The 26713-nt window shown below is 46.3% G+C and overlaps 1 protein-coding gene across 13 annotated transcripts in view; it reads right to left on the bottom strand.

Moving 5' to 3' along the window:
- Positions 1 to 26713, bottom strand: part of LOC105473862 (ArfGAP with GTPase domain, ankyrin repeat and PH domain 1) — a 644177-nt gene that overhangs the window by 58064 nt on the left and 559400 nt on the right. The window lies entirely within an intron of this gene.

Raw genomic sequence — 26713 nt, 5'->3', positions numbered from 1 at the left:
TAATTCAATAAATGTTTCATAACATTGTTACACATTTATTTTGGTTGAGTGTGGTTCAGAATGCCTACTGTATGTACGTGTCAGGTTTTATGGAGACTATTATCTCGTAAGAGCAAATGGACTCTTTTAATGTTTAGAATGAACTGGAAACTGCTGAGTTTAAGCTTATAAAAATTAAGAACAGCCTGTGCCAGGCCAGATAAAAACTGCTCATTAACTTCCCAGAGTGCATAGTGTGCACAGAACACCCCAGTATCCTTCTATGCTGATCCAAAGTCGTCGCAAAGAAATGGCTAAAGCTTTTACAGTTGATGCTATGGGGAGGGAGTGGAGAGAATCACACACTTCCCAAGCTAGCAGGGGCTCTCCGGGGGTCTTCGTGCTTAGCCTCTCCCTTGCAGAGGGTACTGACGTTACGAGAAGCGACTGATGCTGACTTGTGGCCCAAATGGTCCAGGAAGGCAAGGTTTCTCACCAGGGCCCCTACTGCGTCAAGCTGCTCCTCACAGTCAGCTGGGATGCAATGGAGAAAACTCATGCAAACTGTCACTGGATCTTTAATGAGAAAGAAAGTTGTCTGCTAGGAAGGACTGTTTGGAAGTCCAAAAAACCATCGGCTATCTGTTCTGGGGGAAGCCATTTCCCCGGCCTTCTCTGAAGTGGAGGAGCCAGAATCGAGAACGAGGCACGCAGCAGAGGCAGAACCCGTTGTAATGCGACGCCAGACTGCTCCCACTGGCAAAAGCACGGGATGGAGCATGGCCCCGGGCTCGTTCAACAGCTCCTCAGGAGGGTCTGTTCAAGCCTGGCCCTGGCCTGATGGGGACCAGCGTGGAAACCCCAGCCCACCCCCAGCCTTGCTTTTCTCTCCTCTTTCACAGCCATGTTGCCTGTCCCCAAAGGTGTGGTGGCTTTATCTGGGGGCGACAGTGGTTCGAGGTTCCTGATGACGCACGGGGCCCATCTCCAGAGGGGTTTCAGAAAAGCCCTTGCTCTGTTCGTTGGCCAGGTGTGGGCTTGTGACTCCCCTGTGCAGCTTCTTCCTGGGCCCCTGCTCTCCGCCCCACCTCTTCACCCCTTCATTCAGACTCTGTCGGGCAGAGCTTCCCTAGCTTGGCTTTACACGCAAATCAGCTGCGGAATTTCTGCAAATTCTGAAAGTCTAAACCTCACCTCTGTCTAATCACAGTCTCTGGGGGTGAGGCAGACATCAGCCTTTTTAGAGCCCCAGGTGCTCTAGGGAGCAGCCACTCTCAAAAGTGTGGCCCCTGGACCCGCAGCCCCAGCCTCTCCTGGGAACTTGTCAGAATGCAGATTCGCCCGTTCTGCCCCAGGCACACTGAGTGAGAACTTCTGGGCCTGGGCCGGGCTAGCTGGGCTTTCAACACGCCCTCCAGGTGATTCTGAGAACTGCGGCCCCAGGAGGGTTTCTGACCCTCAGCACTGCCAGGTAACTCTCTGTGGCAGGGGAGTTTCCCTGTGCATTACAGGCTGGCCAGCAGCATCCCTGGCCCTGCCCACTAGATGCCAGTGGTAGCTCCCCAGCCCCCCACCATGCTAGGACAATCCAGAATGTCTCCAGGCATTTCCGAATGTCCCTGGGGGCAGATCAGCCCCAGGTGAGAACCTGTGCTCCTGGAGGAGACCCTGGCACCCAGAGGGTGGTTCTTGACCCAGGATGTGCAGTGGAAATGCTTGGGGGGAGGGGCATGCCCAGACCCACCAGCATAGTGTGATTCTGTGGGTCTGGCGGGGGGCTGCAGGTCTCCCGCAGATTTTAAAATGTGTTGAGAAGGCCACGGGAGATGGTGGGGTAAAGCCATGTTGTGGCCCACGTGAACAAGCTGACCTGCCTGTACCCCCACCACTGATGATGTTACAAGTCACAGCGGTTAAGCGGCTTCTAAGCTCAGAGTTGCTGTCTGTGGTGGGCCCTGGAGTTAAGATCAGGTTACTTAATCGCCATTCTCAGGTTACGTTACAGGTATTTATAAATTATTTTACATGCGAGCATCATTACAAGGTCCTCATCAAAGACTAACTTACGACAATTACTCCCGACTGGCGCAACACCAGGATGGAAGAATCCAACACCCACACTCCCCAGCTGTTTTGCAAGGTGACAGGGCAAATGTAACTCCTGCCCTGATAAGCCACCTAGACCCGTGATGGCTAAACATGGGCCACGTGTGGCCATCAGAAGCTTGAAACGTCCTAACGGAGATGTGCTGTGTGAAATAACTTACCGACATATCAAAGGCTCAGAATAAAAGAATAAAAGAATATAGGCCAGGCACGGTGGCTCACACCTGTAATCCCAGCACTTTGGGAGGCTGAGGCAGGGCGGTTCACGAGGAGAGGGGTTCAAGACCAGCCTGGTCAATACAGTGGAACCCCGTCTCTACTAAAAAATACAAAAATTAGCCGGGCATGCTGGTGCGCGCCTGTAGTACCAGCTACTCAGGAGGCTGAGGCAGGAGAATCGCTTGAATTCGGTAGGTGGAGGTTGCTGTGAGCTGAGACCGCCCCACTGCCCACTCCAGCCTGGCGACAGAACGAGAATCCGTCTCAAACAAAACAAAACAAAACAAACAAAAAAACAAAACATATATATATATATAAATATCTCCTGAATGCTTTTTTACATTGCTTGCTATGCTGAATTGACATGTTAAGATATACTGGGTTAACTATATTATTAAAATTACTTCCATCAGCTTTTTTTGACTTTTTAACATGTAGCTACTAGAAAATTTAAAACAACACATGTGGCTCCCAGTATAGTTCAGTTGGACTGCAGACAGTAGTGATGGTAAGACATTAGAGGAGAAAATGTAAGAAAAGACTATTTTTGGGCTAGATGCAGTGCTTCACACTCCTGTAATCCTAGCACTTTCGGAGGCCAAGGTGGAAGGATCACTTGAAATCAGGAGTTTGTGCCAACCTGGCCAACAAAGTGGGACCCTGTCTATACCTACCTACCTACCTACGTCAGGAAGTAAATTAAATTACATTTTGCTGGTCATGGTGGCTCATACCTGTAATCCTGACTCCTCAGGAGGCTGAGGCAGGAAGAGCCTTTGAGCCCAGGAGTTGAAGGTTGCAGTGAGCCATGATCACACCACTGTACTCCACTCTGGGCAACAGAGTGAGACCCTATCTCTGCTTTTTTTTTTTTTTTTTGAGACAGTCTTGCTCTGTCCCCAGGCTGGAGTGCAGTGGCATGATCTCAGCTGAGTCACTGCAAGCTCCGCCTCCCAGGTTCAAGCAATTCTCCTGCCTCAGCCTCCTGAGTAGCTGGGACTACAGGTGTGCGCCACCACGCCCAGCTAATTTTTTGTATTTTTAGTAGAGACGGAGTTTCACCATGTTGGCCAAGATGGTCTTGATCTCTTGACCTTGTAATCCACCCGCCTCAGCCTCCCAAAGTGCCGGGATTATAGGCACAAACCACCGTGCCCAGCGACCTTCCTAAAACAAAACAAAACAAAAACAAAGACTACTTTAGGAGAGGACAGGGGAGACAAAAGCATTTTTTGAGAACTGAAAAACCACAGGATATGTGAGTTTTTAAAAAAGGTTTAGTTCTCTCCTAGAGATGGGCCAGGGACACCACTTGAAGGAGAATCATCTGGTGTCTTTGGACAATTTTAAGTTTACCACAACGGTGGATAATTCCAAAATCTGGATTGGTTTTTAAAACTGAGAAAAATTACGACTGTGTGTGCCAGCCACAGGCAGCGGTAGTGCTCCAACCTGTCTGTCTCCGGAGGCTGCTGGGAGCTTCCAGAAGACCCTGAACAGGGGCTGGGCAGCAGCGAAACTCCCCAGCCACACTGGGGAGCACTCCCCTGCTGCGGGCCATTTTTTTTCCCTCTTCATTTCTATTATTAAAACTCTCACTTTTAATTCAGCGCTTTCAGACACATCAGCCCAGATGGCTTTCCTAGGCTGGTCCTGGTCAGTCCACTGCAGATTAGGCAGGTTTTCCTGCATTACTGCAGATTCACAAACACTGGCTACACTGGTTACTGTGAGTCCCCTCTGCACACACGGCACACACAAGGGTCTGCGGATCACATGGCCCCAGTGTGGTTCTGGGAGAGTGGCTGTTGAACAAATGTTCCAGGTTGTATGTATCCTTGGGGTCAGGCCCTGCCACTCCCTGCTAGGCCCTCACAGTCACGTGGGTGGCCTCTGTCTGCTCTCTGTGCTAGAACCAATCCTTCCAGGAGTGGCTGGGACCACTGAGGTGCTCGGCAGGAAGCCATCTGCAGGCCAGGTGAGCTCAGACTTGGTCCATGACTGTCCTGGACAGTTCACAAACCTCTTTTATTGTCTCAAATAAAATCTGTTGGACACTTCAAAAATCCTGCATATTTAGCGTGAGTGCTTCTTTGATTTTCTAAAAAGGATTCTTCGGGGCTAAGGCCACTGATGTCAAAGAAATGAACCAGCGCTGCCCTCCAAGCCCGACTGGGCAGGCGGTTCCCATCTTCTCGCTCCACGCCGGCAAAGCCGTGGGCTTCCTTAACGGTCTCAGAAACATGATCTCCTCCAGCTTTGTTTAAAACTCGGAACATGCTCTCTTTGATTTTTCCCACCACTTAAAATGTGGCATATCTTTTCTTTTTTCTAACAGCTTTGTTAAGATGTAATTCACATACCCTACAATTCACTCATTTCCAAATGCACCATTCAATGGTTTTAGCATTTTTCAGAGTCATGGAACCACCATGACAATCAATTTTGGGACATTTTGATCACCCCAAAAAGAAGTCCCACTTCCATGAGCAAGGACTGCCCATCTCCCCGATGTCTCCCCACCCCTGCCCTGGCCCAGGGCCACCCCAATCCACTTTCTGTCTGTATGGATTGGGCCTATCCTGGCCATTTCATATAATCACACGGTATGACGTCTTTTGTGACTGGCTTCATAATGCTGAAGGAGCGTTCACATTGTAGTATACACCAATGCTTTAGTCCTCTTTGTGGCTGAACAATATTCCATTGTGTGGATACACCATCTTTTGTTTATGCATTCATTGGTGGATAGACAATTTAGTTTGTTTGCACTGCTTAGCTAATAGGAACAATGCTGCCATGAACATTTATGTGCAAGTTTCTGTTGAACACAGATTTCATTTCTCTTGTGTACACACCTAGGGATGGAACTGGTAGGCCCCAGAGTAGCTGTAAAATTACACTGAAACTTTGGAGGAACTCATAACTTTACAGATGCTCCTCACCTGCCAAGAGTCCTTCAGAATGAGCCTGAGGATTTACATGCAGCTCTTTCTCTCTTTTTTTTTTTGAGATGGAGTCTTGCCCTGTCGCCCAGGCTGGAATGCAGTGGTGTGATCTCAGCTCACTGCAACCTCCGCCCCCCGGGTTCAAGCAATTCTCCTGCCCCAGCCTCCCAAGCAGCTGGGATTACAGGCGTGCGCCACTACGCCCAGCTAATTTTTGTATTTTTAGTAAAGACGAGGTTTCACTATGTTGGTTAGGCTGGTCTCAAACTCTTGACCTCGTGATCCGCCTGCCTCGGCCTCCCAAAGTGTTGGGATGACAGGCGTGAGCCACCACGCCCAGCCTATGTGCAGCTCTTTTTCATTCATCCAGGTGGGTGAGTACGGCGTCTGGATGCTGCCCCTAACCACTTGCCCTGATGCCAAATCCAAACCAAGAGCAAACTGGGAACAAAAGGAGAACTAGCAGGTCCACTTCCAGAGGAGGAAACTGAGTCTGCGGAAGGCGCAGGTACAGCTGCACAGCTTTCGGGAGCAATGTGGGGCTCACGTCCCAGTGGTACTCCTAACACCAACGCTCCCATACAGTGCCACAGCCAGCAGATGCCAGGGCTCTAAGCGCCACCGTCACACTGGGTGAAAGGCAAGCCATGCCATTCATGTCAATGACACATCCCCGGCCCTCTATGGCTCTGATCTCATGGATAGCTTATTAAAAATCTGACCAAATTTTTTAAATGGCAGAAAATTAGAAAATAAAGCAATAAATAAGAAAAAATCAGAATCCTATCCCCTAGAAAAAGAGTCACAATTAACAATTTGGGGTACACTGTATTTTAACGGAATGCCATAGCTATCTCCCCATGTAATTACATTTTCGCCTGCATCACATTTCATGGCTTCAAAATGTTGCACTGGCCAGGTGCAGTGGCTCACTCCGGTAATCCCAATACTTTAGGAGACTGAGGTGGGCGGATCACTTGAGGTCAGAGGTTCAAGACCAGCCTGGCCAACATGGTGAAAACCTGTCTTTACTAAAAATACAAAAGTTAGACAGGTGTGGTGGTGTGCGCCTGTAATCCCAGCTATTTGGGAGGCTGAGGCAGGAGAACTGCTTGAACCTGGGAGGCAGAGGTTGCAGTGAGCCGAGGTTATACCACTGCCCTCCAGACTGGGTGACAGAGCGAGACTCTGTATCAAAAGAAAAAAAAAAAGTTGCACTGTTTATATCATGTGCTATAATCATTTGTATAAATAATGCATATACTTACCATATAAAATGTATACATTATATATAATGCATTACATTATATGAAATGTAAGATTTTATGATATATATTCAATTATACATCATGTTTACATTGCACATTGTCACATGTATACCACAAAATCATGTATTTTATATAATGTAAGTATATGTATTACTTGCATACTAAAGTAATTATTCAATTGCCTATTTTGAATTTTTGCTTTATTTAAAATTTCTTTCTTTTCTTTTGTTTGAAATGGAGTTTCACTCTGTTGCCCAGGCTGGAGTGCACTGGCATGATCTCGGCTCACTGCAACCTTCACCTCCTGGGTTCAAGTGATTCTCCTGCCTCAGCCTCCTGAGTAGTTGGGATTACTGGCACGTGCCACCACGCCCAGCCAATTGTTGTATTTTTAATAGAGATGGGGTTTCACCATGTTGGCCAGTATGGTCTCGATCTCCTGACCTCATGATCCACCTGCCTTGGCCTCCCAAAGTGCTGGGATTACAGGCGTGAGCCACCACACCCGGCCCACATCCTTCATTTTTTAGGATCAATGTTAAGAGAAGAACTGCTACGTCAAAAAGCATATCATTTTAAAGGCTAATTTAAAGTCTGTTGACACAGAATGCCAAGTTCCTTCCAGGAAGGTTTCCCCAACTTTCACTCTTACCAGCAGCGCCGGAGGAGAGGAAAGGGAGTTGGCCAACAGGAAGGGTTATTATATTAAGGCACTAAAAAATCTTTATTTTTTACCATCAGATGTTTCATAGTGATTTGTGCTAATTATTTGATTTTTTCTTTTTTGAGCTGGAGTCTTGCTCTGTTGCCCAGGCTGGAGTGTAGCGGCACAATCTAGGCTCACTACAACCTCTGCTTCCTGGGTTTAAGCGATTCTCCTGTCTCAGCCTCCGAGTAGCTGGGATTACAGGCACACGCCACCACGTCCAGTTAATTTTTGTATTTTTAGTAGAGACGGGGTTTCGCCATGTTGGCTGGGCTGGTCTCAAACTCCTGACTTCAGGCGATCTGCCTGGCTTGGCCTCCCGAAGTGCTGGGATTACAGGTGTGAGCCACCATGCCCGGCCAATTATTTGATTTCAGTAAGAGCCACTCTGTCTTACAGGAACATACACAACATGTCCTTCTCTTTGCCAGATGAGCTAGCAAAGGACGGATGACTCTGACAGCCCAGTGGTTATGATTTGGGACATGATGCAAAACATCCAGGAATGGTCATTCCTCTGAGTCCCTTGTGAAAAACACTCGCTCTTCCTCGTCTCACCTCACGTGAACACGACATACTGGAAAGAATGTGCAGAAAGTCTCTGTTAAGAGACGAGGTTTCTTCCCCAGAACAGAGGAGAGACCGGACCCCATTCTCTTCTTCCAATACGTGTTACTCTCAATCTTGGCCACATCATCTAGTGCACAGTAACATGGATTATTTCACACTACCTTCCTAAGAAAATAATCGGACTGTCTTTCTAGAAACACCCTTCCTTTCTCAAAGGGGCCAGCTCAATCCTAGGCATTTCTGTAGATATTGAAGACTTGTCCTGCCCACTTGATTTGGCACATTATAGCAAATACGAAAGGCAGACAGAATATTTTTCTTTTTTTTTTTTTTCTTTTTTTGAGATGGAGTCCTGCTCTGTCACCCAGGCTGGAGTGCAGTGGCCGGATCTCAGCTCACTGCAAGCTCCGCCTCCCGGGTTTACGCCATTCTCCTGCCTCAGCCTCCTGAGTAGCTGGGACTACAGGCGCCCGCCACCGCGCCCGGCTAGTTTTTTGTATTTTTAGTAGAGACGGGGTTTCACCGTGTTAGCCAGGATGGTCTCGATCTCCTGACCTCGTGATCCGCCCGCCTCGGCCTCCCAAAGTGCTGGGATTACAGGCTTGAGCCACCGCGCCCGGCCAGAATATTTTTCATTATAATTTTTAATGAAGTTTCTGAACTTGCTCAGTGTCTCCCTCTTACAACTTTTTCCCCTTTAAAAGCTTAGTGATTTTTCCTTAAGAAAAACTAATGGATGACTTCTATTTAGAATTCAGCCCCCTATTGAGAAGATTAGGTGTTCAGCATTGTGTTACATACATTGTTCATTTAATTCCTGAAATCATTCTGATGAGGCAAGCGCTACACTTACCCCTCACTTGGCAGATTGGGAAACTGAGGCACAGTGAGGGTAACCATCCAGCCCAGGTCACACAGCAAGCCAGTGGTCAAGACCAGGTTGGATCCTGCCAGTCTGACCTGAGTTGGAACTCTGAACTCCAACTCCAAAAGCAGGTCTACACAGAGTACATCTGACATACAGTAAACTCTTAGGTCTCAGTGATAAAAAAAAAAAAAAAAAAAATTGGTTGCTGAGAAGGCATTTTCAGATATCCCGTTACATGCGGAAAATGTATCACTGGTAGATACACAATCCTTTTCAATTATATTTTTGAGTGATAGCAGCCAGGCACAAAAACGTATATACCATATAATTCCATTTCCATGAATTTTCTAAGAGGCAAAACTAACCTATCCTGACAGATGTCAGATTCATGGCTGCTTCCGAACGGGGAGAATAAACAGGACGGGGGACAGGGGAAGTTCCTGGGATGATAGGAATATTATTGATAGACCTATGCAGTTATCAAAACCAGTTGAACTGACTGTATATTCAAAATGTGTGCAATGCAGTATGCGAATTATACCCCAATATAAATTTTTTTTTAAAGCTAAAAGAAAAATATGCCACTTGCTCTGGGTAATCCAACCATTTTAAGAGTTCATGATTTATCTCAACAATCTAAAAAGAATGGCATGATACTGGCACTTTGAGAATGAAGTATTCAAAATTCTAGTAATTCGGCTGGGCACGGCGTCTCGTGCCTGTAATCCCAGCACTTTGGGAGGCCGATGCAGGTGGATCAATTGACGTCAGGAATTTGACACCAGCCTGGCCAACATGGCAAAACCCCATCTCTACTAAAAATACAAAAATGAGCTGGGCGTGGTGGCGGGTGTCTGTAATCCCAGCTACTCAGGAGGGTGAGGCAGGAGAATCACTTGAGTCCGGGAGGCAGAGGTTACAGTGAATTGAGATTGTGCCACTGCACCAGCTAGGGCGACAGAGTGAGACTCTGTCTCAAAACAAAACAAAACAAAACAACCAACCCCCCCAAAAAGAAAAACCAATAAAAAACAAAAACCACAATTCTAGTAATTTGTGCATTCGCTGCAGCCTGCAAATCAGGGCTTCCTGAGGCCCATGTGTCAGTAAATGGATTTGCAAAGTGAGTGTCCCCCCCAGAGCTTGGGCAGGGTGGCGGTAGTGGGACAAGCAACGGAAGAAGGGTTTTCAGGACACACGGGCAAGTCATTACTGAGGGCACATCCCACTGAGGACCACAAGTAGTGACTCTGATGTTGCTGGACACATGCCGACCACACTGCCACCCCGGCCGCCAGACAGCTACTCCCTAGAATCTCAGCACAACAGCTGGGGACAAGCACAGTGACTTGTCACGTTTAATGATGCAAAGATCTTCCCATCTGATCAGGAAACTGCCGGACAGAAGGAAGGGCTCCGGAAGGCTTTGCTGAAAGCAGTGCTAGATGGTGGGTCCTAAGGCTTCATTTGTCCTGCAGCCCAACTGGGCGCCACAGAGCTCCGCAACCCAGCAGGAGGCAGCTGTCAGAAGAGCCCCGTTTTTAAGAGGATGATGGAGATGATCTGTTCCGGCAACAATGGGATCCCACTCGCTTGCCTTAGGAAACAGGATTTTGTTGTAAATATGCACATTCAAAAGCATTACTTTTTCTATGAGCTCTGCAACCCCTGTGAGCCTCCCTTTCGATAATCACCCAAGTGTCCACAGCCTGGCCGATCACTGTTCCTGTTCCACAGAGAGCCTCATGGAGGGTTAGCAACATGTCAGAAAAGGTTTCTAGGCTGCCTGTGAACAGAATATTTAGGGGAGCTTGCTTTGATGGCTGCTTCACAGCCAGATGAAAACTGGCCACGGGGCGAGTGTATTTCAGAAATAAAATGCGTCCAGTTGAATGCAGAGTCACAAGCAGGCAGCAACAATAGGGGCCCGAGGAGCTGAAGACACCACCGTCGACACTCCTAACTCAAAGCCAATGGACGTGCCCCTGTGTGTGAATAAGTTATTCAACTTCCACTGGCTTGGCAATTTCAAAACCACAAGTGGGAACGTCAGTAACAGAGCCTGTTCCAACACCGTGTTGAATCCCAGAGGTGTTGACGAAGCCCATGATGAAGGCAGCACGTGAGCCTTCTGGCCTCCGATAAGCTGTCTGTATCTGCCTCACCTCTCCAGCAGTGTCAGTCAGGTTGACACTCCACGGAGCCTTTGCCTGGCCCCGTACTTCCACTTCCTTTTTTTATCAGTCATACATTGCAACCCTAACTTTAGTTTTAGGGGAAAGAAACAATGAAAAAGTAACACTATCTCTCAAATATTTATTGAATGTCTACTATGGCTCCTCTGGAATGTTACGGAACAGGTGATTATTCTTATTTTCATTTTATGTGTTTAGAAAGGTAGAGTTTGGCCATTTAGAATGAAAACATATTCCTCTTTCTCAGTTCATTCCCTCCACACCCCAAAAGAATTCTCCCAGCAAGGGTGTGAGGCTCCTCCAGGCCTTTTCCCGGGCTGCTGAAAGGACACCAGCAATCAGCTGGTGGGAGCCGAGCCTGGGTCCCTCTGCAGCACTGCGGGTCTAACTTTTGGGGGGCTCTTTCCATGCTCCTCAGCAAGGGTGCTACCGGCATTTTGTTTATTTATTTACTGAGTTTTGAGGCAGGGTCTTGCTCTGTCCTCCAGGATGGAGTGCAGTGGCGCGATCTCAGCTCACTGTAACCTCCGCCTCCGGGGTTCAGGCGACTCTCCTGCCTCAGCCTCCTGAGTAGCTGGGATTACAGACGTGTGCCACTATGCCTGGCTCATTTTTGTATTTTCTTTTTAGTAGAGATGGGGTTTCACATGTTGGCCAGGCAGGTCTCAAACTCCTGACCTCATGTGATCCACCCAAAGTGGTGGCCTCCCCAAAGGGCTAGGATTACAGGCGCGAGCCACCGCAGAACCGATTTTCACTGTGTAGGAGTGTCCTGGGCTTTAGCATCGGAGGCTGAAAGCCACTGGAGGCATTTGCAGCCATAATTCTACGCTCCTAAGCCACGCTGTTGGCTTATATCTCAGGAGCCTGTGGGTGACGGGTCCACAGGCTTGGTTAATTACAGGCAAGTCACTTTTTCTGTCTGGGTGTCATCCTCTCAGATTTTAAATAGTTATCTCCTAATTTCTTAAGATGACAAGGATCAGTGTGAAGACACTGTGGCAGCTCTTCGAGGTTCCTGAGGAGAAACTTACAGGTAAGTCATCATGATTATGTATGTGTCCTCCAGCGTCATTTGTATTAGTTCATGTACATCAGAGATGCTTTTTATATGAGTGGATCCCTAAAACTGAGTGATGTGTACTCCAGAAAACGTTCATTTTCCGGACCCCTGGTTGATGAAATTTTGTATCAGTTATAAATGACATTTAATTATTTGAAGCTTTAATGGTGTTGCCACTGCTGTTTTCCCTTCCTGGGCCTCAAGTAATTCTGTGAAGAAGTCAGATCTCTGCAACCAGGAGTGACTTGCTTTGCCCCACTGGCCTTGGACAGTTTGCCTCTGAAGCCCAGTGACCCGGCCACAAAGCCAAGACCGCACAGGTGAGGCTAGGCCTCTGCTACACTGGGTGGCCAGCCTAGAAATCAATCAATCAATCAATCAATCAATCAATCAATCAATCTTGTCAAAATCACCAGCACAAACGTGTGCAACTTCTACCTTTCTTAACATGAATATAATCTCGTCCAGATTTTAAGACCGGAATTATCTTTTGTGTCTTTTGCATGTTGTTTAAAGGCCTCATCATCTTCCCAATGGCCCAAGAAAGAAACTAAACGTCAACGCGAATGCTTGTCTTTCCACACGGCACATTCACTTTGGTTAAGAGTCCCGGTGGCTCACACCTGCAATCCCAACACTTCAGAGGTTGAGGCCGGTGGATCACTTGGGGTCAGGAGTTCAAGACCGGCTTGGTCAACATGGCGAAACTCCATCTCTACTAAATATACAAAAATTAGTCAGGAATGGTGGTGGGCATCTGTAATCCCAGGCAGGAGGCTGAGGCAGGAGAATCACTGGAACCTGGGAGGCAGAGGTTGCAGTGAGCCAAGATTGCACCACTGCACTCCAGCCTGGGCAACAGAGCGAGACTCCATCTCAAAAAAAAAAAAAAAAAAAAAGGCAAAAAGAGTCCTGAGTACAGCCGGGTGCAGTGCCTCACACCTGTAATCCCAGCGCTTTGGGAGGCCAAAGCAGGAGGATCACTGGAGGCCAGGAGTTTGAAACTAGCCTGGGCAATATAGTGAGATCCCCATCTCTCAAAAAAAAAAAAAAAAAAAAAAAAAGCTGATGGCCAGGCGCGGTGGCTCGCGCCTGTAATTCCAGCACTTTGGGAGGCCGAGGCGGGTGGATTATGAGGTCAGGAGTTCAAGACCAGCCTGGCCAAGATGGTGAAACCCCATCTCTACTAAAAATGCAAAAATTAGCCAGACGTGGCAGTGGACACCTGTAATCCCAGCTACTTGGGAGGCCGAGGCAGAGAACTGCTTGAACCCAGCAGGTGGAGGCTGCAGTGAGCCAAGATTGTGCCACTGCACTCCAGCCTGGACGACAAAGTGAGACTCCATCTCAAAAAACAAAAAACAAACAAACAAAAAAACCGTGGAGGCACGTGCCTGTGTGCCTGTAGTCCCAGCTACTTGGGAGGCTGACTTGGGAGGATTGCGGATTGCCTGAGCCTAGGAGTCTGGGATTGCAGTAAGCTATGATCATGCCACTGCATTCAAGCCTGTGTGATAAGAGTGAGATTCTGTCTCTAAAAAAATACATGAAATAAATGAAAAGTAACAACAACAACAACAAAATACGAGTCCTGAGTATGCTCCTAGAATCCCATATTAGCCTGACTCTGCCTCCCTCCCCTCCCTTCTGGCCATGGCTCCCTCTAGGAAGGTCAGATCTTGGCGGGGGAGGTTCTGGCCCATCCTGCATTCACAGGCTCAGGGAGACTCAGGCCTGAGTTTCCTCATCCAGCAAAAGGAAAGAATGACGTTGGTTTGTTGTATGGATTCCACAAGGCAGGGCTTGTCAAGTGCCTGGTCTCTCCCAGGGACCCCCAGTATCTGGTGGTGATGATCGCTGATTCAGACTCACTTGCTCACCTGGATAGAGGCACCACCTTCCACCTGCTCTCACCCTCCTCTGGGACGTCCGCGGGCCAGAATTTGCCTGCAGTGCACATCCTGCTCAGAGCTCTGCTCCCCAGGCCTGAGGAGGGGCAGCCACACTAGCCCTTGCCCAGCACCCAGGCCCCATTCCTGTGCACCAGCACCTTTGCCCCAGCTGCTCTCTTTGTGGAATGCCCTGGCCCATCTGTTTTCCTTTGGAAACTCTTTTTTTTTCAAAATTGACACAATTTATATACCATAAAATTCACACTTTAAAAGTGTACAACTCAGTGGTTTTTAGTATATTTGCGAGGTTGTACAACCATCACTGCTATGTAAATCCAGGTCATTTTTGCTGTCTCCAAAAGAAGTTTTGTACTCATTAGGCAGTCACTCCCTATACGTCATTGCCCCTCCCTCCCCTGCACCTGGCAAGCATGAATCTGCTTTGCATTACTATGGAGGTGTCTGTTTTGGCCATCAGACAGACGGAGTGGTACACGGTGTGGCTTCTGTGTCTGCTTCCTTTCCTTCAGCATCATGTTTTCAAGGTTCACCCAAGCTACAACCTGTGTCTACCCTTTACTCCTTCCCATGGCAGAATCACATTCTGGTGTATGGACAGACCATGTTTTGTCCACCCATTCATCCACAGATGGACACCTGGGTTACTTCCACTTTTTGGCTATTATGAATGACGTTGCTGTGAACACTCATGTGTACACTTTTGTGTGGACATGTGTTTCCATGTATCTTAGGTATAGACCCGGGAGAGGAATGGCTGGGTCATACGGTAACTCGAGGTCTAACTTTTCGAGGAAGTGCCAGACTATCTTCCCAAGTGGCTGCACCATTTGGCATTTCCATCGGGAGCGTCGAGAGCTCCAGTGTCTGCACATTCCTCGCCAACACTTGCCACAGCTGTCCAAGAGCATGTGCGGTGGGGGCTCACGGGTTTCTGATCTGCATTTCCCTAAAAAGTAATGACATTAGGCATCTTTTCATGTATTTATTGGCCATTTTTATACCTTCTTTGGAGAAATGCCTATTTACATTCTCAGCCCATTTTTATTTTTTTACTGATTTTATTTTTGAGACGAGGTCTCGTTCTGTTATCCAGGCTAGAGTGGAGTGGTGTGGTAACGGCTCACTGCAACCTCAAACTCCTAGACTCAAGAGGTCCTCCCATCTCAGCCTCCCAGGTAGCCTCCCAGGTGCCCCATTGTGCCCAGCTAATTTTTAAAAGATTTTGTAGAGGTGAGGTCTCACTATGTTGATCAGGCAGGTCTTGAGCTGTTGGCCTCAAGTGATCCTCCTGCCTCAGCCTCCCCACGTGCTGGGATTATGGCATGAGCCTCTGTGCCCAGCTCTTTGCCCATGTTTAAATTGGACAATCTACCTTCTATTGTTGAGTTGTGTTTTTTTTTTAATTCTTATTTTTTTGAGATGGGGTCTCACTGTGTTGTCCAGGCTGGAGTGCAGTGGTGTGATCACGGCTCACTGCAGCCTTGACCTCCTAAGCTCAACCAATCCTCTTGCCTCAGCCTCCTGAGTGGCTTACCTATGACCACAGGTGCACATCACCATGCCTGGCTAATGTTTTTTATTTTTTGTAGAGATGGGGTATCCCTATGTTGTCCAGGCTGGTCTCAAACTCCTGGGCTCCAGTGATCCTCCCATCTTGGCCTCCCAAAGTGCTAGGATTACAGGCATGAGCCACCAGGCCCAGCTGTAACTGTTCTTTAAATATTCTGGATACCAGACCCCTATTAGATATTTAATTTTCAAATGTTTTCACCCATTCTGTGCATCTTTAGTTTTTTGACACTGCCCTTTGAAGCACTAAAATTTTAATTTGGCGAATATTCAATTTATCTATTGTTTCTTTTATTGCATTTACTTTAGGTATCATATCTAAGAAACCACTGCCTAATCTAAAGTCACAAAGATTTACCCCTTATTTTCTTCTAAAAGTTTTATAGTTTCAGTTTTTGCGCTGAAGTCTCTGATAAATTTGGAGTTAATGTGCGTGTGTGTGTTTTTTTTGAGACGAAGTCTTGCTCTGTCACCCAGGCTGGAGTGCAGTGGTGTGATCTTGGCTCACTGCAACCTCCAACTCTTGGGATCAAGTGATTATTTTGCCTCAGCCTCCCAAGTAGCTGGGATTACAGGTGCATGCCACCATGCGCAGCTAATTTTTGTATTTTTAGGAGAGATGGGGTTTCACCATATTGGCCAGGCTGGTCTCAAACTCCTGACCTCAAGTGTCTACCCGCCTCCGCCTCCCAAAGTGCTAGGATTACAGGCGTTGGAGTTAATTTTTATATATAGCATTAGATAAGAGTCTAACTTCATTCTTTTGCAAGTGGATATCCCCAGTTGTCCCAGGACCACTTCCTAAAAAGACTATTCCTTCCCCATTGATGGGGAAGATGTCTTGGCATCTTTTTTGGAAATCAACTGACCACCGATGAAGGGGCTTATTTCCAGACTCTTGATTCTACTTCATTGATATATGTCTATTTTTACACGAATATCACATAGGCTTGGATCGCTATGGTTTTGTAGTAAACTCTGAAATCAGAAAGTGTGAGATCTCCAACTTTTTAACACTTTTTTCAAGATTGTTTTGGTATTTGATGGTCTCTTATCGCACCATATGAATTTCAGGATAAGCTGTCAAATTTTTGGGAAAAAAACAGGCAGCTGAGATTCTGAAAGTGATTTTGCTGACTCTGTACACTGATTTGAACAGTACTGCCATCTTAGCAATAAGTATTGCAACCCATTAACATGATGTCATTTCATTTATATAGGTCTTCTTTAATTTCTTTCAATGATGCTTTGTAGTTTTCAGTGTACAGGTAATTTACTCCTAAGTGTATTACTCTTTTTGATGCTATTTGTAAATGGAATTGTCCTTAATTTTATTTTGATTGTTCATTGCTAGTGTATAGAAATACAATAGTTTTTGTTTTTTTTGAGATAAGCTCTTGTTATGTTGCCCAGGCTGCTCTTGAACTCCCAGCTTCAAGTAATCCTCCAGCCTCAGCCTCCCAAAACACTGGGATTTAAGGCATGAGCCACTGCACCTGGCCTTTTTGATTTTTTAAGATTCAGAGTTGTGCTCTGTTCCCCAGGCTGGAAAGTGGTGGTGCAACTGTGGCCCACTGCAGCCTTGAAATCCTGGGCTCGAGTAATCCTCCTGCCTTAGCCTCTTGAGTAGCTGGGACTACAGGCCTGTGCCACCATGGCCAGCTAAGAGTTTTGCATATTGATCTTGTATCTTTCAATTTGGCTTAACTTGTTTCTTGTGGGTTCCTTAGGATTTTCTACATAAAAGACTATGTCATCTGGAAATGGAGGTAGTTTTACTTCTTCTTTTCAAATCTAGTTGCCTTTGGTTTCTTCTTCTTGCCTAATTCCCTGGCTTGAACCTTCAGTATAATGCTGAACAGATCTGGTGATATTCTTGTCTTGTTCGTGATCTTAGGGGAAAAGCCTGCAGTACTTCACCATAAAGTACAATGTTAGCCATGGGGTTTTTAGAGATGTCCTTTATCAGGTTCAGCAAATTTCCTTTTATTCCTAGTTTGCTGAGTGTTTGTTACCAGGAAAGGGCAATGGGTTTTGTCAAATGTATTTTCCGCATCCCTTGAAAAGATTATGTTTTTTCTCTCTTTACTGTATTAATGTGGTATATTACATTGACTGATTTCTGTGTGTTGAACCAACCTTGCCTTCCTTGCATTCAATGCCACCTGATCACAGAGTATAATCCTCTTGCAGATGCTCTCTGGCTGTAACATCTGCTGGATATGCTAGGCCAGACAACAGTCTGGTAAAGGAAGAAAACAAAAGACTTGGGTCTCAAGAAGTGAGGAATGAAGTCCAGGGACTTGGACTAAGACAGTGAGTTCACAGGTGAGACTGTGGACTTTAATTTTTCCTACTTAGTGCAGACCACAGTGTCTCAAACTTTAATGTGCATAAGAATTACCTAGAGAGTTAAAACACACCACTGGACCCTACCCCCTACGGATGCTGACTGAGTAAGCCTGGGTGGGGCTCAAGAATATACCTTTCTATGTGATACTGATGCTACGATAAACCACTATATAGATACAAAGCAAATAAACATGGACCACATCTTCTATATCAGCAGGTCCTCCACAACCACTGGGGAGGGCATGGACCACTTGTCCCTCTCACTGCCAGTATGCATGACCCAGGCCTCAAAGCTGATTGTGTCTTCCAGATAAAAAAGCAGCCCAGGAAACTTCATAAATATTATTTTCTTTTAGCACTAATCTACATAATTAAGTGGGTGGAAAAATGACTAGTCTCTTCTTAGAAATGAGGAATTACCCTTTTTTAAAAAAAATTAAAATGGCAGAAGATGCTAGGCATGAAACCAGAACCAGGAACTTTGTGGCCTGAGATATGGCTCCATATTGTACCATGCAGATAATAATTATAATTGTGAGGTCTCTGCAATATAGGCTTTACATTCCCAAAAGGCAGTGTTGGGTCAGGGACATGAGTAGGATGTGGTTATGTGAAACATGGGGGCTCTAACTCTGCACCTGTGTGGGTGGATCTCAACATTTTACAGTTCTCAGTGCTGTTTTTTTTGTGGAAGCTCTTAGGATTAGCACTGGTGGAAGAGAATTAAGACTTCAGAATCATGGCTGTGTGACTTAAAAGGTCAGGTTTTGGCCAGGCACAGTGGCTCATGCCTGTAATCCCGGCACTTTGGGGGGCCGAGGCAGGCGATCACTTGAGGTCAGGAGTTTGAGACCAGCCTGGCTAACACGTCAAAACCCTAAAAATGTATTTTCTACTAAAATGTATTTCTCTACTAAAAATACAAAAATTAGCTGGCTGTGGTGGTGCATGCCTGTAATCCCAGCTACTTGGGAGGTTGAGGTAGGAGAATCGCTTGAACCTAGGAGGTGGAGGTCGCAGTGACCGGAGATTGCGCCATTGCACTCTAGCCTGGGCGGCAGAGCGAGACGCCAACTAAAAAAAAAAAAAAAAGTCAAGTTTGCTACATGAATGTAAACTAAAATGGAAGAGGCTTTATGATTACTTACATTACTGTAAGTGAAGCTACTGTACAGTGGAAAGACACTGTAGTTATATTATTATACATAAGTTTGCACTACTTATTTAATCAGTTTGACACACGATGGCTACTGAGATAGAAACTGACCAGGGGCGAGTGGCAGGGGATGCTGCTAAACATGTCGGTTCTCTCAATGCCACTCCTGACATGGATTTGGCAGAAAAGGAACAGGAGCAGCAGCAGGACTGCAGAGCGGCATCTGGAGTCAGATCCTGGTGCCTGCAGTCTGACCCGTGCTCCCACGTGACCCTGGCACACTCCTGGGAATGGGGATAATCCAAGCACACAGGGCACTGCATGCTCCGGCCATGTTTTTGTCTCCCTCCTCTTCATTATGAAGAAGAAGAAGAAAGAGAAAAGTGCCCTAGAAGACAGAGAATCCCTGGTACAAAATAAGCAAAACACCACTGAAAGACAGGGCCCCTTGGAAAATGCTCGACTGCTGGAGGAATCAAAATGAGGCCATATTTATTGGCCCATGTTATATAATTCAAGCCTAAAAAGGTTAATCTTCCCATTCCATTCCTTCGTATACTCCCACAAGTAGACACGGGCTTGAATGTGGTCAGGACACCTGGAAGCCAGCTGCCGCCTGCTGATGACTTGTCTTCTCATCTGCTAGGGGTAGTAAAAATTCTTAAGCATCAGAAACTCCTTAATTGTCACGACGGTCATATTTCAGAACGTAAATGATAAGGATTTTCAACCCAAGACAGCTCTGTGGTAGCAAAGCCGGCTCCCAGCACACACTGGTGTCTTGCAGGATCAAACAAATAACTGGGGTTCGTGTGCGGCAGGCGGCATGATAAACCGAGAGCACCATTCTGTCCGTCTGGTTCAAAGGCAAATGTAAGTACAGTTATCCTTTCAAAAGCAGATCCCATTATACTTAACCTCATGGAGAATCTTCTTAGAATCACCGTTCTTATAATTAGAGCCAGTCTTTACGGAGAGCTTGCTCGAATTCCCACCAAGCTCCCTGCGGAGGTTCACTAGATGTACTGCTGTATCTGTTGTCAAGCGTAATCTATAGGTATTATTTTAAAGGCAGTGTTAACGTACTTCTCATTTGTACATTTTCCTAATTGGCTTAATATTTATAGCAGAATATTTCTGATCTGGGCCCGGAGCTCTAGTAAACTGAAGCATATTTAGCAGTGTGCTAATGAGGACCATCCAGTCATGAAGGGTGGCTAAGTGAGTTATGGTTCTCTCGGTCTGATTCCAAGTTGGCTTGCTAAGAGAAGTTGCTAAAATATCTTAAGTAAAGGCTGAGGTCCCCGAGCAGCTGTTGCGTTTGCAGAGCTGAGAATGTATAAACTTTATTGGTAGTAAATGTCACTCCTGCAAGCAGACGGTGTGCCTGCAAACCCACGGCTCCTTGGAGGAGTCTGCCACTGTCGTGGCTTGAGCAGGGCATAGACCCCGCCTGGACGGGGAAACTAGGAGGGTGGACCCGCTCTGCGGCTGGGGCCAGGGCATGCCCACTGACAGGCACGCCGTGGTGACAGAAATTCACTTTGAGTTGCAATTAGTGGCACTGTCATTTTCGGGGGCTCCTGCCAATTAATTAAGCCTGTCAAATAGAAAAACCACAGCGTTCACATGATAATTTATATTGGAAGAGACGAGCCTCACAGAGCACAGCGGCTTCCTCCACAAACAGAATTCTCCCTCAGAGCACTGAAAGAAACACATGAAAACAAGGCACACAAAACCACACGCAAAAGTGTGCATGTGTGTATGTGTAGGGGGGTCTGCACGGGGAAGAAGAAAGTTAAACTGTCCTTGCTGTAATTGTTAACTCTGATCGCCGGAGTAGAAGACAGGCTGATTAAAACTCTAAACGAGCCCCCAGCTCCCTGAACCCTCTGCGTCCGGGATGATAGAATCAGAGGAGTTTATTCATACCATTAAGCCCCAGAGAACTTAATTGAAAGAAGAGCACAGCCCGGACCTTGACAAGCGGGAGGTCACAGTAATTGCTGCCGGACATATTTAACATTAAGATAATCAGGCCATTAATTACCCTTTGGATCATTAAATCAGCCAGTTGCAAAATGAAATTTCTGCCTCTATTACTCACTTGAGAGACCACAGGGGTGGCCTTTAATTTATCAGTGAGCTTGAGATACAAAGGCTGGGGCTGGGGGAGGGCAGCCGGGGAGGGGGCCCGGGCCCGGCAGTGGCGGCAGGGGCAGGGCATCAATCCGCCATGCTCGGTGATCGTGGCAAATTAACTAGGTAAGATAACCTCCGCTTCCAAAGGCAGGAGCTGGGGGTATGTAAATAGATGAGGGCAGACAGGGAGATCAGAGTCTGCACACCACTTAGCAGGATAATAAAGGAAATCATCCTTGATTATCAGTGCTAATTTGGACACTGCCGGTAGCTTGTTATGCGTGTTCTGAGTAGCATTTAATTAATTCAATTGCTTGTTAATGAGGGAAGTGACATGTGGGGAGCAGATGCCACCCAACTGCAGATGGACTCTGGTCATCGCGGCAAAGTCCTTTTTTTATTTTTTTTTTCTCCTTTCTCCCCCTCCCCATTTTTTTTTTTTTTTAAAGAAAGAAAATAGGAAAAGGTGTCAAGCATAGAGGAACACTCAAAAGAGACAAAACATTGACCTCAGCAGGCCAAGAACTGTTGAAAAATAATAAGATGAGACAATCCTGGGGCTGTGTGGGCAGTCGTGTTCCCTGAGGCCACATTTGGAACAGTGCATCTTTATGCCAGAAATTTGAGCCCGAGATTACTATATTGTGATCTTATGATCAAACCTAACAAGACAAAGACACAGCCAAGTGGTACTGCTTTTAATATCTCAGAGTTAGCTGTAGGGATCCAATTATTTTCAGTTTGGATACATTTCCCCTTTATCAATATCTCCATGTGCATAAATAAGATGAAAGTGGAGTTCCAGAATCAAAGAGAGACGGAACTCACATCACTGGGCAGACTTGTTCCATCTGGAAGTGTACGGCCAGTCTCTCCCACGCAGATTTCTGATGTCTGGCCCCAAATCTTCCTATCGAAGGCGACATCTTTTTATAGGTTAAAGACGAGAAGGGAGTTTAGGCACGGAGGTGAACTTACAAATAACGGGGGGAAGAAAAAGAGAAAGGATGCTAAAAAAGGGAAAAGAACACATACTAAATCAGCAAACTCGGTTCCCTTCCAAGTGGCATCAAAGAGGTAATGGGTGATTTCAGTTGCGCTTAGAGCTCCTCTCATGGGCTCTTTCAGGGAATTGAAAACACTGTTCTCCACTTCCAGGTTCCTTTGATTTCCTGGCCCAAATCAGCAGGCTCCCAAACCCCCGTGTAAACAGGCTACCTGCACTGAAATGCAAATAGCAGCGAGTCCCTGCAGGGCCTTGGGGGCCAAATGCTTTGACACCGGGACGCAGAGATGGGAGACGCAGCGTCTTGCAGAATGAGGCTTCTGCCAAGAGGAATGAGGGAGGCACCAGAGGGCTCTGCTACGTCTTGCTAGGAAATCACTTGCACTGCAGCCAATCCCAAATGTTTTTAAGTGCAATGGGGACAACAACAAAGAACAACGGGCCAGGGCGCTGCGGTGCAGCCCCGGAAACACTGCTGTGCCAGGGAGAGAGGATGAGAGGATGGAGAGAGGGAGAGAGGATGTGCGTGGACGGGTTTACTGAGACGGCTTTGCTGGTGCTGCAAACGTCAAAGCCCCAGTTTCACTCACATGAGGAATTCCAAGGCCCCGAAGGAGCAAGAGCACCTGACATGTGTTCCATGATGACGAGTTCCCGCTTTCACTCAGTTACTCGTTCAATCATTCATTCATGCAGGAGACATTCGCTCCACTGTTTCAACATCTTCACCTCTGAGCTTATTACTCTTGCCTTTGAAAGGCTCACCAAGGAGCTTGGCAACTTCTCCCTTCAGTAACACCATGTGCCTCTAACACTGGAACCCAGAGCCCTGCCTGGCTGGTAGCCCCCGGCCCCGCTGCTCAATGCCCTACAACACACTATGCTATGGTACCACACAAATACACAAGCCAGGTGTTATAAGTCCTGTCCTACACACAGCTGACTGCTCCCTTCTTAAACCCCTAAAACCTAGTTAGTTCTGTCCACTGTTACTACCTTACCACCACTTCAACATCCCCACTTAAAATCAATATTTTAAGTGTGTGCTTAAATGGTATCAATAGCAATTAGAGAGGGGAATTCTGATTCTACCCCAGATGTAGTTAATTGTTGTAGCATCGATCTGTTCTCTAACGCGCTTCTTTCTCCAAATTAAACCCCCATTACAGAGGGGGACGAAGGGCGTCCTCTCCCCTCCTGTGACAATAAATTTAATATCGAATGCACTGGGAAAAAATGGCAGTTGTTGCAGAATCCATCCAAAAAGATTTTTTTTTTTCTTCCTGGGAGTAATTAAAAGATGCTTTCCTTGACTAATGATTCCCCTGTTTAGGAATGGGAAGTCAATACTGCTTCAGCCGTCAGCTTCGATTGATCATGATGCTGCTCAAGTTTGAACGGCAGTTCTCAGGGCGGCAGAGATTTACTAGAACCAATTATAAGCCGTCCGAAGCTGCCCTAATCAGGGGTGCAGGGACACGGCAGAGGCCGGCTGTCCAGGGCGCCTGCTGTCCTAACTGGCCGCACAAATAGGTGACTCCAGTGTGCGGCAGTCTCTTTGGGGGAAGATCTGCTGTATTCTACTTCCCCATGGTCTTGAATTGTGTGTGTGTATGTGTGTGTGTGTGTGCGCGCGCGCGTGTGTGTTTGGGGGTGGGGGCAGGCGGAATGACGCATTTCTAATTATATTCCACTGTCAGAATGACTCTTCTGCACAAGATGGAATGGACCAGAGCTCCTCGGGAAAACAGCTGGGCCCTTTTTCAAAGAATTACACCGAATATATTGCACTTGGCTTTTCCTTCGATACAGATAAAAATTTATTAAAATATTTCTTTTTGGTATTACCTCAGGGCCACATTAAAAGAACCTTCCAGCTGTTTCTCCTAACAATCGTAGGTTCTGCAGAGACCAGGAGGGGTGGAGGGAGCAGGGAAGGGGGAGCGGGGGTGGCTTCGAAAGGCAGAATCTTCTCACGTCATGGACAGAACTGCATGCGGAGATTCCAGCCCCCTGCTTTCACTTTCCCATTTTCTATTGAGGAGGTGGTGAAGGTGGTGGGAGTCTGAATTTCTACTCTGTTATTGGGCTGGGTGTGTTTTGCTTTGGACAGTGTAGTTTTGCTTTGGACAGTGTGTTTTGCTTTGGACAGGCTTCCCGCATGTTCCACCAGGACCCCGGCCTTCCAGCTGGAAGGGACAGACAGAACCCATGAAGAGACAAACCCCTCCCCTCTCCCCTGCCCCCAGGGTTGCTTTTAAAGTGCCTGGCTCAGAGGCCCTTCCTGCTTCTGCTCTTTGGGCCTCCCCCATCCCTGCTCCTCCTCATTCATGGGAGGCTGCCATCCACGGTGCCGGACTCACCGACATGCACACCTCCCCACGGGCCAAGCCTGCACCCCCGAGGCCACTCCCATCCTCCAACCAGCCTTCCCACCTGGTCCCCTGGCCGCGGCCCCGGGAATCACTCCCTATTCCAGCTCAGATGCCATCTCTCCAGTGACACTTCCCAGAACGCACCTACTGCCAGCACTCTCCCGAGCCCTGGCATCCTCAGGCGGCCCTGAGAACCTTCACCAATCACCAGGGAACTGCAATCATCACTTACTGTTTCTTTTCTACCAGAAAATGCTCAATGATTATTTGCTGATTTTCACTGAAAACAAAACTCCCCAGGAAAATTACCACAGGCACAAAGAAACATTCAATTCTTGTATGTGTTTATCTTCTTAGGTGCGAAGGGAATTTGGAAATTCCACAGTTACCTTCAGCAACAGCAGGGAACCACATGACCAACACCACAGTCTCGGAGAGGAGTTACAACTCGGCACTGCTCTTTAGGAAAGCTATGGTGATTGAAGAAAAGATGGGACTGACCTGCAACCACTGCACTTGTGAGAAAGCAAGTCTCGGCAATAGGTCTCTAAAATACAATGATGTGATGTATGTAACACTGGAAAAAAGACTGGGCTCTACACTCAAGAACTTAATTCAAGGATGCAAATTAGAACTATGAAATACCTGTGCACACACAATCTTCATTTATGAATGAAGATGAAATTATAAAATATTTATCAGGTAAAACATGAACCCATATATTTGCTTCTAATAATTCTAAATTGTTTCTAAATTGTAATGGATGGATAAACAAACTTCTAATGATTCAGGGTATTAAAAATAGTGGATGTGCTTCTTTTACATATAAACTGTAAGATGCATCGTTTTTTCCAACTTATTTCAATGTTTTCTGCATTCATACATTCAGCTCAATCTAATTTCCAATCATTTTTCATTTTCAGACCCAGGTTTCCTCCAATGTTATTATCTTTTAAAAAATAGGTATTAAAACATGAATTCATGTTTTAAGCATGTCCACAGTCGACGACCCAGCCGATTTCTATGGTAGTGTTAAATCGAGGAAAATAATTTTTAAAGTCCACAATTTCTTCAGTTTGTAAGAAACTTACCCCTGTTTACACTATAGAGCGTAACTCATAAAGTGCTCATGTATCAAAACCATGCAATTTTAAACAAATACGTTCTTTGCACCTTTCCTGTCCTCCCCACTACCACAGAATCCCTCATATGGAGAGCAAGATGAGTAACACACCAGCTTCATTCTCTCCAGTGAGCCAAAGGTGGCACCACAAATTCATTTTTCAGTGTTAATGAATTGAAGTCCACCAGCCCTTCTCACGTTCTTACTGCTCTGCAGTAGAAACCGGTTTCTGTGGCTGAACCACAGATTACCACTTGAACTTTCATTGTATCTGATCAGCAGCAAAACAAATCAGAGGAACCTAAAAAGTACCAGCGATGGGAGACCTCTCCTCTCCCTTCATCTCTTCAGACACCTGAGAGGCAAACACTGACAGCAAACCTCAAACCCCTACTTCCTATTGTGGGGGAAAAACACAGCACCTGGGCAACCCTGGAAGCCCCTTGCTTTAGACAAGCACGGAGATGAAATGCTCTATTCTGCCTCCACGCCACACGCCTTCTCGGAAGACATGCCATTTTATCACCTCTTAGGAACATTAAATATGTATGTGTACTCAAAAACGGTTTATAATAGCTGTAAATGAAAAATGAGAAACTAAATGGCCTCAAAATAAATGCGTTTTTTACACAGTTTAACAATTAACATTAATGAGGAGTTACACCATACATTATGCTGAACTTGGTTGACTAAATGTGTTAGAGATATATTTTAGAAAATAAAATATATTTTGTTACCATAAAAATAACTTTTGTGTGATGGTGGTGGGGGGGAGTGACAGAGCAGATGCTTATCAAAGCTATAAGAATAACAAAATTAAAGGATCAAAAATTCATAATTAGTGTCAACGGCACAGCTTATGCCTATTAGAAATGTATTAATTAAAGTAATATATTCATAAGTTTAGAAGCTTAATACATTTCTAAGAGGGGGAGAGAAATCCCCAAGGCCTAAAAACAAATACAAAAAATTAAGGAGTGTGAATTTTCCACGTCTGCTTAAGACCAATTTTAAACACCGACATTCCTATGCCGGATGAATCAGAACTCCTGAACTCCTACAGGTTATCAGGACCATCCCAACTGTGGCTGTCATTACGATCACTTCCAGTTGCCTAACTGTTGGCAAACGTGTCGGGAGCCAGGCATCTTC

This window comes from Macaca nemestrina, chromosome 11 (assembly GCF_043159975.1).
Source record: "Macaca nemestrina isolate mMacNem1 chromosome 11, mMacNem.hap1, whole genome shotgun sequence".
In the NCBI taxonomy this organism is placed as follows: Eukaryota; Metazoa; Chordata; class Mammalia; order Primates; family Cercopithecidae; genus Macaca; species Macaca nemestrina.
This window is presented reverse-complemented; position numbering and strand designations above follow the sequence as displayed.